Source organism: Nerophis ophidion, linkage group LG21 (assembly GCF_033978795.1).
Source record: "Nerophis ophidion isolate RoL-2023_Sa linkage group LG21, RoL_Noph_v1.0, whole genome shotgun sequence".
In the NCBI taxonomy this organism is placed as follows: Eukaryota; Metazoa; Chordata; class Actinopteri; order Syngnathiformes; family Syngnathidae; genus Nerophis; species Nerophis ophidion.
The window spans coordinates 20,822,839-20,840,816 of record NC_084631.1 but is presented as its reverse complement, the minus strand read 5'-3'; the positions used below and the strand labels follow the sequence as shown (position 1 = coordinate 20,840,816).

The 17,978-nt window shown below is 41.1% G+C and overlaps 1 protein-coding gene across 3 annotated transcripts in view; it reads left to right on the top strand.

The window, feature by feature from the left end:
* Positions 1–17,978, top strand: part of rbms3 (RNA binding motif, single stranded interacting protein) — an 807,584-nt gene that overhangs the window by 125,136 nt on the left and 664,470 nt on the right. The window lies entirely within an intron of this gene.

Below are 17,978 nucleotides of genomic sequence, written 5' to 3'. Positions count from 1 at the left end.
AAATGGTTGCAATAATTTCCAACCCACATATGGAGGCTGTGTTGAATAGTTGTCGATTGGCAGGGATGATTCTGATCCATTATCGAGATCATGTCAAATAGGGAGGACAAGTCGACAATCATTTATAGTTTATTCTGATGTGAATGAATTGGAATATTAATAATCAGTTGCAGGGTCCAGCAAAACTTTATCAGGTAGACAGACATTCATGAATATTTTTACATTCTTAATTTCCGCATAGAGCGGCAAAAAAGGGTGGGTTCGGTAACCAAGAACAAAACCCAAAACCAGTGAAGTTGGGATGTTGTGTAAATGGCAAATAAAAACAGAATACAAAGATTAGCAAATTTTTTATACTTATTTTTTATAACTAATATTCAATTAAAAGGCCTACTGAAACCCACTACTACCGACCACACAGTCTGATAGTTTATATATCAATGATGAAATATTAACATTGCAACACATGCCAATACGGCCTTTTTAGTTTACTAAATTACAATTTTAAATTTCCCGCAGAGTTTCCTGTTGAAAACGTCGTGGAATGATGACGCGTGTTTGTGACGTTATTGGTTGGAGAGGACATATTAGCCAGCACCAATTGCGGCTAAAAATTGTCTCTTTTCATCGCATAATTTCACAGTATTTTGGACATCTGTGTTGCTGAATCTTTTGCAATTTATTGAATTAATAATGGAGAAGTCAAAGTAGAAAGATGGAGTTGGGAAGCTTTAACCTTTGGCCACACAAACACACGGTGTTTCCTTGTTTAAAATTCCTGGAGGTGAAGCTTTACTATGGATCAGAGCGGTCAAGCGAACATGGTTCCCGACCACTTGTCAACCGGCAGGTTTCGGTGAGAAAATTGTGGTTAAAAAGTCGCCTCTTACCGGAGTACAGCGCAGCTTGCACCGTCCATGCAGCTGCTGTGACTTCCCTCAGTGACTGGCGTCAACACACCCGTGGACACACCCCTTCGACTATCAGGTACTATTTAACTCACTAAAACACTAGCAACACAATAGAAAGGTAAGGGATTTCCCAGAATTATCCCAGTAAATGTGTCTAAAAACATCTGAATCGCTCCCAATGCAATCGCCTTTTTTTTTTTTTACTTTATTTATTTTCCTAGTCCATCACTCAAAATTTCCTCATCCACAAATCTTTCATCCTCGCTCAAATTAATGGGGAAATTGTCGCTTTCTCGGTCCGAATAGCTCTTGATGCTGGAGGCTCACATTATAAACAATGTGAGGATGCGAGGAGCCCTCACACCGGTGATGTCATTGTCTGCTACTTCCGGTAAAGGCAGGGCTTTTTTATTAGCGACCAAAAGTTGCAAACTTTATTGTCCATGTTCTCTACTAAATCCTTTCAGCAAAAATATGGCCATATCGCAAAATTATCAAGTATGACACATAGAATGGACCTGCTATGCCTGTTTAAATAAGAACATTTCATTTCAGTAGGCCTTTAGACTGCAAAGACAAGATATTTAATGTTCGAACTGAGAAACTTATTATTATTATTTTTTTTTTGTGTAAATAATCATTAACTTACAATTTAATGGCAGCAACACATTGCAAAAAGGTTGGCACAGTTGCATGTTTATTGCTTTACATGGCCTTTCCTTTTAACAAACGTTTATTGAGTGTTGTTAAAAGAAAATGTGATGTAACACAGTGGTGAACATGCCCTTTCCCAACTACTTTGGCAGGTGTTGCTGCCACGGATTTCTAAGTTAATTATTATTTGCAGAAAAAAAAAACTTTATGAGTTTGAACATCAAATATCTTGTCTTTGTAGTGCATTCAACCGAATATGGGTTGAAAAGGATTTGCAAATCATTGCATTTTTTTTGTATTTACATCTAACACAATTCCCCCAACACATATGGAGAATTTGCAAGCCATTATATCCTGTTTTAATTTACGGTTCACACAAAGTGCCAACTTCACTGGTTTTGGGTTATGTACATGTGATCGTTATCGGTATCAGCTGATCTCACTCATGGAAAATCGCTATTTGAATTGGCAGCATTAATTGCTCATCGGAAAAACCGTAATGCTCCATTTCTCCATTTTCTACCGCTTATTCCCTTTCGGGGTCGCGGGGGGCGCTGGCGCCTATCTCAGCTACAATCGGGCGGAAGGCGGGGTACACCCTGGACAAGTCGCCACCTCATCGCAGGGCCAACACAGATAGACAGACAACATTCACACTCACATTCACACACTAGGGCCAATTTAGTGTTGCCAATCAACCTATCCCCAGGTGCATGTCTTTGGAAGTGGGAGGAAGCCGGAGTACCCGGAGGGAACCCACGCATTCACGGGGAGAACATGCAAACTCCGCACAGAAAGATCCCGAGCCTGGATTTGAACCCAGGACTGCAGGACCTTCGTATTGTGAGGCAGACGCACTAACCCCTCTGAACCGTAATGCATATCGTTTTAATTACCATGCAAAATATTGCATATTTCCTCATCCTTATTTTTTTTTTTAAACTGAATATGGACTGCTTGTTTCCCCCCATTTTGTTATCCTATCAACTTGCATACATAGGTGTCAGCAAAAATGCCATCCCACAATGACAAGAAGGTCTTATGATAAAATCTGTGTATTGATAGAAAACTATGCAACATGTTCAAGGCTGAAAGTCAGCAAAGGAAAAATGCTACCCGTAAATTATGCTGCCCCGTGAGATCATGTCAGACCTGTTCATAGCATTCCTGATCCCTGGGGACACTTTCAAGTGGTTTTCAATGCCCTTTTGATGTCCTTGCCCTTTATCGCTCACCCTGCATTGTAAGTAATGGACTGGACTTGACCCACGGTGCCTCATTGTGTAAGATTTCAGCTTCTGACCTTAGAAAATTAAAGCAAATCAATAGGGCGGGGACACATGAATTCCAAAGCACGGGATGCGAGCCAAGCACCGGAGCCCAGGGAGGAAGAGGAGGAGGACAAGGGCCGAGCTTATTAGTGGGGCTAAAACAAAGAAAGCGTGAGAAAGCGGGAAGACGCTTTTCAATTAACTTTCAGCACTGGAAGCACCTTTGTGCAGAGGTTGCAGCGCACGTCTGCAAATATGTTCCTGTCAAACAGCATTTTGTATAAAATTAGGTGGATAATATATAGCGGACAACCAGGTCAGCAGGTCTTTGCAAAGGCGCATGGTGTCATGTAATACTGTATGAAATGGGGGTACGCGTACCCCTGGGGGTACTTGAAGGTATGCCAAAGGGTATGTGAGATTTTTTTATAAATATTCAAAAAATATCAACAGTTCAAAAAACCTTTATACATATGTTTATTGAATAATATTTCAACAAAAATATGAATGTAAGTTCCTAAACTGTGAAAATAAATGCAACAATGCAATATTCAGTGTTGACAGCTAGATTTTTTTGTGGACATGTTCCATAAATATTGATGTTAAATATTTCTTTTTTTGTGAAGAAATGTTTAGAATTAAGTTATTGAAATCAGATGGATCTCTTTTACAATTCCCCAAAGAGGGCACTTTAAGTTGATGTTTATAAATCCTTATTTATAATTGAATCACTTGTTTATTTTTCAACAAGTTTTGAGTTATTTTTATATTGTTTTTTTCCATATAGTTCAAGATAGACCACTACAAATGAGCAATATGTTGCACTGTTATACAATTTAGTAAATCAGAAACTGATGACATAGTGCTGTATTTTACTTCTTTATCTCTTTTTTTCAACCAAAAATGATTTGCTCTGATTAAGGGGTACTTGAATTAAAAAAAAAAAAAATGTTCACCGGGGGTACATCACTGAAAAAAGGTTGAAAACCACTGCTGTATGATATGGTGTATTTGTTCCGGAAGTGTCGAACAAGTTACTGTACTGCATACAATATCATTGGAAACAATATCCCTCTTGCATGTACAGTATACACATTGCTCGATCATTACGTTAAAGCAATGTTTTTCAACCTTTTCTGACCCAAGGCACATTTTTTTTCATTGAAAAAAATCCAGAGGCACACAACCGGCAGAAATCATTGAAAAATGAAACTCAGTAGTCAATATTGACAATAAAAAGTCATTCTCACAATTGTTGGAATATGAATTTAAACCATAAACAAACATGAATCAGTACAGCATGCATTATACATTACGCCCCATATGAAGCTCACACCAATGATCTGTTCATAATGAGTCATTTTCTTTAACTACATGATATAATCCAATACAGTAGCCTTCAAGTTATGTTTATGGCCTCACAAAGGGCTCGACCTGCAAAAATACACTCTGTTTTCACTCAGAGATGATCCATATGAACTCAGGGGTGTCTTGAAATTCAAACATAATTTGAATTCCACATTAAAGGCTCAAACGTTATCCATAGCAGGGGTGAAACTGTGGGACAATGTGAGCGGATATAATAAACTATCTTCTAGCCTAAGAGTGTTCAACCTTGCGGTACAAAAATGTGTTGGGAAACTCAAAAACATGACTAATTTGTTGGACTATCTTAACTGTGGGACACAGGTGCAAAATAACTCACTGTGGAATAAGGGACTTAACAGACCAGACAAGGCATCAGAAGACGAAAGATAGCCAGGCAAGATGGAGCTAATCTCATGGTCACTCAGTGCTATGATATCCATATTGGTGTATGTACCTGTATACTGACTTGTCATTATCATCCATTATCATATGTTATTCTTGTTCTGAAATTGTCACGTATCAATCAAATCTGCTGATGAAACTTGGACTATATAACCAACATGTTAGGTGATTGTAAATTCGAGACGGGACATGGATACGCATTCTTGCTTTTTTCCCGTATCCCTTTTTCGGTGTGTGCCGTTGCATGTCTGTTGTACTGCAAAGAGTGATGAAGTGTTGCTATATATCTCTGTCCGCCAAAATAGATACATTATGTCATAGCTCTTGTCTCAAAGTAGGTGTACTGTTACGACCTGTCACATCACGTCGTGATTAGCATTGTTGGTGTTTTCCTGTGTGTAGTTTTTTAGTTCTTGTCTTGCGCTCTTATTTTGGTGGCTTTTCCTCATTTGTTGTTATTTTCCTGTCGCAGTTTCATATCTTCCTTGAACGCTATTCCCCCTCACTTGCTTTGTTTTCATAATCAAGATTATTTAAGTTGTGCGGACCCTAGAGATGCACGGTTTGCGGTTTCATCCGCGGAGTCCGCGGGTAAACCGCGGGTCGGGCGGGTGGCATGACGAAAAAAATAGATTTTAATTAGATTCGGGCGGGTGGCGGTTGAACCATCCGGAAATATTTGATATTCATGGTTCTGGGATCGGTATCCTTTACCATTCAAAGAACCATTTAAGACCCGTGTCACAAAGCGAAGAAGACAATAGGAGATGCTAATATTCCCTAGAATGACTGCTGACAGTCACCCAGTTATTAAGTATTAGGGCGTGCTATGAAGCCATTGGCTTTGTCGAGTTGGTAAGGTGGGCGAGGTTGGGGGCCGGGGGTGTAAAATATATTCAGGAATTGTCACGGATACAAAGGATTCTGGGTATGTGTTATGTTGTGTGACTGTGAGGATGTTCTCCCGAAATGTGTTTGTCAATCTTGTTTGGTGTGGCTTCACAGCGGGGCGCATATTACTAAGTGTTAAAGTTGTTTATATCACAACCATCAGTGTACTCTGTATCACCCAGTATGCCTTTCAATCTTGTACGTGTGATTGCGGAAGCTGCACACAACATGTTGCCAGACTAATAATCGGTTTGTACATGTTGTTGAAGGTGTCAAAGGCAATGGCTTCACAGAACGCCCATATTCTTGTCATCAGGATGAACGCCAGTGGATATTCGTGAGAACTTTAGCGGCTCCCATTGTCTTCATTACTCTGTGAAACAGGTTTAAATAGCTCTGTGAGTGGTAAAGGAGGCCAACCTCTGATGTATTTCAGCGGGCGGGTGGCGGGCGGTTGCGGTTCTGATAAAATGTTGGTTCGGGTGGACGGCAGGTGGATGACGACTTTGGTGATGCGGTTGCAGATGATATAATTGCCTATCCGCGCATCTTTAGCGGACGGTATCCTACTTTGTGGGGACATTGTTGATTGTCATGTCAAGTACGGTGTAACTCTTTGCTGTTGTCCAGCATTCTGTTTTTGTTTACCTTGCAGCCAGTTCAGTTTTAGTTTTGTTTTGCGTAGCCATCTCTAAGCTTCAATTCCTTTTATTAGCGGCACTCACCTTTTATTTGTTTTTGGTTTAAGTGTTAGATACCTTTTTACCTACACGCTGCCTCCGGCATATTGTGATCACGACCAACCATGTTCCCGACATCTACAAAGCAACTGGCTACCTGCTGCCATCTACTGATATGGAAGAGTATTACACGGTTACTCTGCTGAGTTCGAGACAGCACACTCAACAACAGCACATTTGCAGACAATAACTACTGGTTTGCAAAAAAATGTTTTAACCCAATATGGGGAAATTACATAATCTCCCACAACAAACCAGACTGTATCTCATTGCACACTAGTGGTTGAAAAACACTGCTTTAAGGAACATAACATGGTTGCATTAGCATGATTCATTTTCTCAGTTTTTTTTGTCCTGTCCAGCTATTCAGGCAAATCATATAATTGATGTAGATGCCCATATCAGCTGTAGAAACTAACTTTACAAAAGAGAAGTGTGGGATACATCTCTTGTTGCCTTATTTGTATTTGACTTTATTAATTGGATTTATATTATTATTTGGTGCACCCGGGCCAGAGCAGGAGGCGATAGAAAGAGAAAAAAGGGAAGGCAGAAGGGGAAATTGCGGTGACAAGAGCGGGATAAGACAGAGAGACAACAGCAAACCCAACAACAACAGAACAACATCAGCAAATAAGATATGTACAAAAATGATGGCAAAAGTGATAGCAAAGAAGCAGTTAGTGAAATAAATAACAATACAGAAATGACAATGTGCATTATTCTACTACAAATAGTGCAATACAAATACCAATAGAAGTAGCGCTATTGATGATAAATAATAACAATAATTACCTCAATTATCAACAATACAATTGTTTCAAATGCAACAATACATATGTGTAATGATAACTTGAAATACAAAAGAAAGCCGATAAATGGAGAGTAAGAAAGAGAAGCCAACTTTATTAACCTTGTAGATTGTTATAGTAACAATATGTTAAGCTTTGTCAGTGTGCCATTTGTTACCCAGTTTCCTCTAGGGCAACAACGTTTACATATGATGTTTGAGGAAACGGGATTATATGCATGAATGTATGTTTGTAGGTATGTACTTGTATGTGCATATGTATGTTTGTACTGTGTGTATTCATTTTGGAAGAGCTTGTATTCTGTCACCTGACTTATTCTTGGAAGCGTGGAGAATTCTTTCATTATGCAAGGGGCCTAAAAAAACCTGCAAAAAGCACATACGAGAAAAAATATCAAAGCATGCAATGGAATAGATACAAAAACGTTATCAACAAAAGATTTGTCGAGTGATATCAAGTTCCCGGACATATCGAGACGCCATTGTACACGACAAAACAGATGAAAGCTTGGAAAAGCATGGAGCTCTACAACTTCTTTGTGGTGTAGCTGGGTCAAGGACATTGCTATCAAGACTCTCCGGAATAAATCATTCATCATTTTTGCTGGGGTAAGGTTGCATTTCAGGATTTAACTTTGCGTCTGCTGCCATGTTTGTTGCCTCGTTTTTGCAGGCTCCATTTTCCAGTAAGTGTGTTTTTCCCCGTCTTTATCAAAATAAAACTAAAGATGACAACATTGTGTATATGCTGAAAGATTCATTTATGATTGCTGCTTTGGGTAAAAGATCAAACTCGTTTAGGTTTTGCTCACATTTGCTTTCTTTTACTTCGACACGCTGAGTTGCTGCTTTCCAAAACACTCGTACTTCCTGTTTCATGCCTTCAACCATAAGTATAAGTCCTGTTTTGTCTACCATACGTCCATTGCGTTTCTGCTTGAAATGATTTTCATTCCTCACTCCAAGCAACGTTTGGAAGTTTTGCAATATAACCAAAACACTTCATGCATACTAAACCATCCCATGTGTTATGTATGTAGGATTGTACGTGCTATTGTACTGTTATCAAACAAGCGTCATTAGCATTAGCAAATATGCTACATTAAGATGTGTTTTCAGAAATGCAAATTATATCAAGATAATAGTTAAATGGGAATTACTAAACCTTTAACGACGGGATCACTGCAAACGTGTGCATTCTTCAACACCGCTACCTTGGACTGGAGTGCGTAACACTTTTCTTGTTGTCGTCTCGTAACATTTTTGCACTCCTCCGACCTTCTTGATTACCTCTCGAGGATATTTAATAATGTGACGTCATGTAAATCCAAGCAATTAAAAAGAAAATAATACATAATAGGCAGCAATGGAGAGATAGCTTATGCAAAGGGATATCCAACTGCCAGGCTGCGGGCCAAAGGCAGCCCAGGAATGACACCAAGTCAGTTCAGTTTAAAACTTGGGAATGATTTACATTCTGCAAGAGATTTTCAAAAAAAAAAAAAACTAGTTTCTTAACCATTGTTGGGCCACGAACATTTCTAGAGGGCCGGCCAAAAATATTGCTTTTTCAGATGTGGTTTGCAGGGTTACTCAGGTGTAATACACTTTTCCACCACTTGTGACAATAATGACAACATTAAACATACAGAAGAAATCTGGCGTGAAGTCATTTAAGAAAATTTAAGCGCAAAAATTATAACTAAAGCGGTGAAGCTGTGACTGAACTGTAATTTCATTGACTGTTTATCAAGAAACATGTTTTTTTTATTAATTGAGTTTGTTTATTTTAGTACAACAAAATTGTATGAACATGTATTTTGTGTCAGTTTTTATGAGTCCCTTCTTATGCTTTATATTGAGTTAGTACTTGTTTTTCTAATCAGCCTGACCTAAACTTAAGGTTTTCACATGGTTTTATATCATTTGACAAGGTTGGAAACTATAAGTAGGTTATATGTCATAATCAAATATGATTAAAATCAAGAGTAAGATTGCTAATTTAGTGTTAACATTTGGGTGGGCCCTTCTGTCATGGACAAGTTGGGCCCCAAGTTTTTTAACCATTGTTGGGCTGCGATCACTTCTAGAGGGCCGGCCAAAAATATTGGTTTCTCAAATGTGGTTTACAGCGTTACTCAGTTATAATACACTTTTCAACTCACTTGTGACAGTAATGACAATATAAAACAAACAGAAGAACACTGGCGTTGAGTCATAGAGAAAGCTTAAGCGCAAAAAATATGACAAAAGTAGTGAAGCTGTAACTGAACTGTAATTTTTTGTATCATTTATTAAGAAACATGTTTTGCTATTAATTGAGTTTATTTTAGCACAACATGATTGTATGAATGTATTTTTGTGTCAGTTTTTATGAGTCCCTTTTTATGCAGTATATTTGGTTAGTACTTGTTTTTCTAATCAGCCTGACCTAAGCCTGAGGTTTTTAGTGTTAAATAATCTTTCTTTGGCTTCAAATGGTTTTATATCATTTGACAAGGTTGCAAACTGTAAGTAGGTTAGATATCATTATCGAATATGATTAAAATCAACAGTAAGATTGCTATTTTAGAGTTAATATTTGGGTGGGCTCTTCTGTCATGGACAAGTTCGGCCCCAAGTTTCGTTCGGCCCCAAGTTTCTTAATCATTGTTGGGCCGCGATCACTTAGAGAGGGCCGGCCAAAAATATTGGTTTCTCAGCTTTGGTTTGCATGGTTATTCAGTTATAATACACTTTTCCACCACTTGTGACATTAATGACGATATAAAACAAGCAGAAAAAAGAAACATAAATCTTAAGCACAAAAAATATGACCAAAGCGGTGAAGCTGAAACTGAACTGTAATTTTATTGACTGTTTATTAAGAAACTTTTTTTTTAACATTAAATGAGTTTGTTTATTTTAGCACAACATAATTGTATGAAAATGTATGTTGTGTCAGTATTTTTGAGTCGCGTCATATGCATTATATTTGGTTAGTACAAATCGGTCTGACCCAAGCCTTAAGTTTTCAGTGTTAATTAAATAATAATCTTGGTTATGTATCACATGGTTTTTACATCATTGGACAAGGTTGGAAGATGTAAGTAGGTTGGATATAATTATTGAATATGATTAAAATCAAGACTATGATTGATAATTTAGTGCTAATATTTGGGTTGGCAAGTTGGGTCCCAAGTTCAATCAGGTTAAGAAACCCTGATATAGTTGATCACTTTGGCAGGTCCTTAAAAATAAATGCATTTTGTTCTACTGATATCAGTTCCATAGCTTGTGTATACCAGTCTGTATGAGTAGGACTGTCAACATCTATCTATTTTTTTTTAGCATTACCCTTTTTGTTATGATGCATTTTGAAAGAAATGCATTTTTACTCTTTGATGACATGTTACTAAATTGATGCAGATGACAATTTTGGTCCTTAGCGTTCTAAAAAAGTGGTGCCAAAAGCGGGCACAAATAGACTAAAAAACAGGTTTTACCCACGAGCTATAGAAGCATTAAACAGGCATTGAGTGAGCACAATGTGTCCATCATTTCCTCGTGTGTCATGTCTTTTTTTTTTTTTTCGGACTATAATGTGCAATAGTGTTAAACTGTATGTGTATATGTATATACATGCATATGTATGGAAATATGCATTTGTGTGGATATACAGTGGGGCAAAAAAGTATTTAGTCAGCCACAGATTGTGCAAGTTCTCTCACCTAAAATGATGACAGAGGTCTGTAATTTTCATCATAGGTACATTTCATTGTAGGAATTTTAATGAATTTATTTGTAAATTAGGTTGGAAAATAAGTATTTGGTCAACCATTCAAAGCTCTCACTGATGGAAGGAGGTTTTGGCTCAAAATGTCACGATACATGGCCCCATTCATTCTTTCCTTAACACGGATCAATCGTCCTGTCCCCTTAGCAGAAAAACAGCCCCAAAGCATGATGTTTCCACCACCATGCTTCACAGTAGGTGTGGTGTTCTTGGGATGCAACTCAGTATTCTTCTTCCTCCAAACACGATGAGTTGAGTTTGTACCAAAAAGTTATATTTTGGTTTCATCTGACCACCTGACATTCTCCCAATCCTCTGCTGTATCATCCATGAATCCATTTTGTTATGGACACAACTCGTCGTGTTGGGAGGAAGAAGAATACTGAGTTGCATTCCAAGAACACCATCCCTACTGTGAAGCATGGGGGTGGAAACATCATGCTTTGGGACTGTTTTTCTGCTAAAGGGAACAGGACGATCGATCCGTGTTAAGGAAAGAATGAATGGGGCCATGCATGTATCGTGAGATTTTGAGCCAAAACCTCCTTCCATCAGTGAGAGCTTTGAATGGTTAACCAAATACTTATTTTCAACCATAATTTACAAATCTTTAAAATTCCTACAATGTGAATTCCTGGATTTTTTTTCACATTGTGTCTCTCACAGTTGAAGTGTACCTATGATGAAAACTACAGATCTCTGTCATCATTTTAAGTGGGAGAACTTGCACAACCGGTGACTGACTAAATACTTTTTTGCCCCACTGTATATATATATATATATATATATATATATATATATATATATATATATATAGATATAGATATATATATATTAGGGATGCACTGATTAATCGGTAACCGAATATATTCGGCCGAATATGGCAAAAAAAGCCACATTCGGCCTTCGGTGGATTGAGTTAAAAGCAAGGCCGAATAGTGGCGTGTGACGCAAAGACGCACTTTTTTGACGCGGTGACGCAATCAACCAACGTGCAGTGTTAAATTTAAATTTTTTTATACATAGTTAGTTTCCTTCTTTTTATTCTGAAGCTGAAGTACTGTTATTGACAAATCTGTTCTGGCCTGGGATATGTTGTGTACCTGTATAAGTGTATGAGGTTACAAGCACACACTTATTGAGATTTAGTGGGGCCTTTGTTTACATTATTAGCCTGTTGTGTAGGCTACCTGTATAAGTGTAAGAGGTTACAAGCACACACTTAATTGAGATTTACTTGAGCCTTCTGTTTACATTATTAGCCTATCTACTGTGGCTAAGCAGACTTTTGCCAAAAGGGCAATAATTCATTTGTTGTGGGTTTATCCACTTTAATGCACCTTATTTTTTTTTTGGAATGCATGTTTTGTTTGAAGGCCTAATATAAATGAAAAACTGTGCTTTTTTTGAAAAGCAAAGGCTACTGGAATATTAAAAAATGTCAATATTCAATAAAAAATTACTTTATTTAAAAAACATGTCTAAAAATGTATTCTAGGCTATTTATGCAATATGAAAAAGTTGTGAAAAACTGCATTTATTATTCGATATTTGGTATTCGGCCAAGTGCCCTGCCTTTGGCTGCCGCCCAGCTCACATTGCACCCGACCTCTATGGCCCCTGCTATGGGTGGTGAGCCCATTGGAGGGGGGACCCACGTTGCCTCTTCGGGCTGTGCCTGGCCGGGCCCCATGGGTACAGGCCCGGCCACCAGGCGCTCGCCATCGTGCCCCACCTCCGGGCCTGGCTCCAGAGGGGGACCCCGGTGACCCGCGTCCGGGCGAGGGAAATCTGGGTCCTTTGTTTTTACTTTTCATAGAGGTTTTTGAACTGCTCTTTGTCTGGTCATTCACCTAGGACCAGTTTGCCTTGGGAGACCCTACCAGGGGGCTTAAAGCCCCCAGACCACATAGCTCCTAGGATCATTGTGACACGCAAACTCCTCTACCACGGTAAGGTGACAGCTCAGAGAGACGATGTGGTCCTGTTGGCTTCATCTGGCCGGGATCTTCAGCTCTCACTGGATCGGTTCGCAGCCGAGTGTGAAGCGGCCGGAATGAGAATCAGCACCTCCAAATCCGAGTCCATGGTTCTCTCCCGGAAAAGGGTGGAGTGCCATCTCCGGGTTGGGGAGGAGACCCTGCCCCAAGTGGAGGAGTTCAAGTACCTAGTAGTCTATTTCACGAGTGGGGGAAGAGTGGATCGTGAGATCGACAGGCGGATCGGTGCGGCGTCTTCAGTAATGCGGACGTTGTACCGATCTGTTGTGGTGAAGAAGGAGCTGAGCCGGAAGGCAAAGCTTTCAATTTACCGGTCGATCTACGTTCCCATCCTCACCTATGGTCATGAGCTTTGGGTCATGACCGAAAGGATAAGATCACGGGTACAAGCGGCCGAAATGAGTTTCCTCCGCCGTGTGGCGGGGCTCTCCCTTAGAGATAGGGTGAGAAGCTCTGTCATCCGGGAGGAACTCAAAGTAAATCCGCTGCTCCTCCACATCGAGAGGAGCCAGATGAGGTGGTTCGGGCATCTGGTCAGGATGCCACCCGAACGCCTCCCGAGAGAGGTGTTTAGGGCACGTCCAACCGGTAGGAGGCCACGGGGAAGACCCAGGACACGTTGGGAAGACTATGTCTCCCGGCTGGCCTGGGAACGCCTCGGGATCCCCCGGGAAGAGCTAGACGAAGTGGCTGGGGAGAGGGAAGTCTGGGCTTCCCTGCTTAGGCTGCTGCCCCCGCGACCCGACCTCGGATAAGCGGAAGAAGATGGATGGATGGATGGATGGATGATATTCGGCCTTCGGCCAAGCGTTCAAATTTTATTCGGTTTCGGCTTCGGCCACAAATTTTCATTTCGGCGCATCCCTAATATATATATATATATATATATATATATATATATATATATATATATATATATATATATATATATATATATCTTCTTTTCTATCTTTTTTTTACTATTTATATTACCAAATTGTGTATGCACCTTAGGGGATCTGCTCCAATTTCTTTGTTCTTTGAACCTGTTAACCGCAATAATGACAATAAAACTCTAATCTATTCTATTATATTCTAATTTAATTGCAGGAATAAAGGAAAACAAAAGAAAAACAAGATTTCCTAAAATCCAGGCCGGCACACATTCACAGCCTCACAGACAGTCTGAAATGATAAAGCCCCCTCCCCCAGAACTCTCTGTTTTTACTGTGTGTGCATGTGCGCGTGTGTGTGTGTGTGCACAATGTAAATGTTGGTCCAGTCTGTGTGTGTCCAGCCCTGAGAGTGGATGCCCATTAGTTCCACTTAGCTCAGCATGATAATTGGCCGTCCACTGATAGAAGGGGCTCCCTCTCCATGCTCGGTGCACCCTGGTACTTTGTCAGAAGGACTTGGAGGGGACATGCTGGCATGACACACACACACACTAACACACATGCTTAAAATAGCGCTTAAAATCAGCCATGCTCCAGCAACTGCTTTTTACATGTGAGGGGTAATGGTGTGTGTTTAGAAATGTGTGTGTTTCAGGCACAGGATGGGGTTGGTATGGTTCTCCGTGGGGGGTTGCAACGGGTTAACCCGGGTAATCATATGTGAAATTTAGTCATGTGATCTTTATTTGCTTCTATTATTTCCTATGTATCGCCCCACTTTTCCCCACACGCCTGCTTTTTCTTTATCCGTTCCAACCCGATTGCCCCCTCCACGTCAATATGCGGCGTATCCCTGCAATAGGCTTTTAGACGTAAATAGCAGTGAGCCAGCAACCCTGCACACTTTCAGCATAAATCTACACTAACAGCGTGCCCGGCGCATCAAGAGGGGAATTGCATATTCAATACACTTTGGAGGATGGAGGTGATATCAAAACGAGACATTCAGGGTGGGATATTTATGAAATCGTTTGGAGGAGATTGCCGCATCAAGATGCCAGACCTTTAGGGGGTCCCGACCATGGCAGCGTGATGGAATTGGTTTTAAGGGTACGAGTCGAGGGTAGGAAGTAACACTATTTAAACATGGAGTGGAACCTTGAAAAAAGGTCAACATAGTTGCAAACATTCCAAGGCAAATACAAACTATTGGTGTCGGTTGATTGAAACTATGTAGGAAGAGAATTCATTCATATGGCTCCATTCCTCACGGTTTACCTGACACATGAAACGTGATAAAATTGGAGGGTGCACTGTCCGTTTTAGCCGCCAGATGGCAGTGGGGTGTTGATTATCTTAAATTGGGTTTTGTGGTGAAGTGAATTAGTGAATTATATTTATATAGCTGTCATGATCCATGGTCCAGATCATGTTTTGTTTAGTTATGTTCTGTTAGTTTTGGACTCCATTAGTTCCTGTTTTTGTGCACCCTTGTTTGTTTTAGTTTCCATGACGACTCATTGGTTTCACCTGCCTCATGTGTTCGGATCAACAACCTGCTCTAATCAGAGACTATTATTTAATTTGTGCTGGCGAAATTGGTTTGTATTGATCGTTTCATGCCACAGGTTCCCACTTATCTTGCGATGGTTGGCTTCATGCTATGCCAAGTAAATTCTGTTAATTCATGCCACAGTTAGCGAGTTTTTGTTTCATGACCATAGGGCTTCACGGTGGAAGAGGGGTTAGTGCGTCTGCCTCACAATACGGAGGTCCTGCAGTCCTGGGTTCAAATCCAGGCTCGGGATCTTTCTGTGTGGAGTTTGCATGTTCTCCCTGTGAATGCGTGGGTTCCCTCCGAGTACTCCGGCTTCCTCCCACCTCCAAAGACCTGCACCTGGGGATAGGTTGATTGGCAACACTAAATTGGCCCTAGTGTGTGAATGTGAGTGTGAGTGTTGTCTGTCTATCTGTGTTGGCCCTGCGATGAGGTGGCAACTTGTCCAGGGTGTAACCCGCCTTCCGCCCAATTGTAGCTGAGATAGGCGCCAGCGCCCCCGCGACCCCGAAAGGGAATAAGCGGTAGAAAATGGATGGATGGATGGATGGACCATAGTTCTGCCTAAGTGTTAGTTTTTGTATCCTGCGCTAAGTTGTGCCTTCGCCTTGTGCTCCTTTTTGTTTTCGCTCTTTCAGTCAAGATGAAATCGTGGTTTTACCCGCACGCCTTGTCCAGAGTAGTCCGTTTGCGTCCTAGGAGAACAATCCTCGCAGTAAGCTGTGCCCCCCCCCCCCCCAAATCCCCCGCCCTGACAATAGCAGATTACTCTTGTGACTCAAAGCACTTTACATAGCGAAACCCAATATGTAAGTTACATTTAAACCAGTGTGGGTGGCGTTGGGAGCTGGTGGGTAAAGTGTCTTGCCCAAGGACACAACGGCAGTGACTAGGATGGCGGAGGCAGGGATCGAACCTGGATTCATCAAGTTGCTGACATGGCTACTCTACCAACCGAGATATATATATATATATATATATATTTTTTTTTTTCCAAGATGGTGCTGCTGTAGTGGCCGCTGTAGGCAGGAGCTCTGTGCTCTTGTGTCATCCTTTTGTGTTTCCCTCTTGTTTTCATGTCTTATTATATATTTTTGCCTTTTGGTCCGGGACCCTTTGGGACTGTGTGACAAGGGGTGTCACTTTCGTGACCTCTGTGGTGCTTTGTTTGTGGACTTCGGGATCTGCCTCCCGGGAGCCTTTTGGCCATGGAGACCAGCTGCTGGGTGTCTGCCACACCGGAGTCGGTTTGGAGGGACTGGAGGAGATGCGGATGAGGGGACAGGACTGCAGAGTTTGGAGGGATTGGAGGAGATGCGGATGAGGGGACAGGACTGCAGAGTTTGGAGGGACTGGAGGAGGTGCGGATGAGGGGACAGGGCTGCGGTGCTGGCACTGAGCGCTGGGACGGAGAGGTTTTGCGGTGTCTTGGCTGGGTGAGCAGGTGTCGGACACCTCAGTCACCTTGGACGTATCCTTGCTCATCCATGCGGACTGGACACAGGCCGAAAATGGAGTCGGCTGTCTTGGTTGCTTTGTTGGGTCTGCTCCTGTCTCTGGCCATGCTCCCTCCACCCCAGCGGACGATGGCGTGGAACACCCCATAGGCCACCACAGTGGATATGTTTCTTTTACTTTTTATTCATAGCTATATGTAGAAGTGTCTGGTTGTATCTGCTGCTTTAATGTCTTTAATGTCCTCTGTGTTCTTTGATGTTTGATGTTTCCCTCTTACACACATGGAAGAGGGATGTGTACCATGGCTATGAGTTGTTGTTTTTTCCCTTGGCCTCAGTCTGCACCTCCTCTCCAGGGCCCAGGCTAAGACTGATTTTTTTTATTTTGTTTTAATCTTCTATTCCCCCTCCTTGTTTACCTGTATCTCATCTTTTTTGTAAGGTGCGCTGGAAGCCGGCAGACCCGTCAGCGATCCTGTTCTGTCTCCCTGTAATGTTTGTCTAAACTTGAATGGGATTGTGCTGAAAATTTTAATTTTCCTGAAGGAACTCTCCTGACGGAAGAAATAAAGTACTATCTAATCTAATCTAATCTAATATATACACACACACGCATATTTGTAACAGTGTTAAAGTTTGTTATACGGCCACCCTCAGTGTGACCTGTTGACCAAGTATCCCTTGCATTCACTTGTGTGTGTAAAATCCGCATATATTATGTGACTGGTCCGGCACGTTGTTTGTATGGAGGAAAATGCGGACGGGATGACAGGTCGTAGAGGCTAAAGGTAGTGGCTTCAAGGCACGCCCCCAATATTGTTGTCCGGAAATCGGGAAGAATTCAGGAGAATGGTTTGTCCCGGGAGATTTTCGGGAGGGGCACTGAAATTCGTGAGTCTGTCGGTAAAATTGGGAGGGTTGGCAAGTATGGGTGCTTTTAAAGTCATAAGATTAAGAGTTCTAATCCCTGTTTGGCCAACCCATGTGTTTATGTGTGTGTTGTTGGTTTGTAGTACTTTGACTTCCTCCCACATGACAAGAAATATAGATGTTAGGTCAATTGGAGACAAAATTGTCAAAAAATGTGGATGCCTGTTTGTCTACACTGCATGCGCTGTACGATTGGTTGGATCCCGCTGTGCAGGACATTAGAGCATGGAATGAAATCTCGAACCGCAGCTGTGTGAGCCAAGTCTCAACAGTTAAGAGCACAATTCTTATGTCATGGTATGTCTTTGAATGTATTTTTTTTATTTTTATAAATC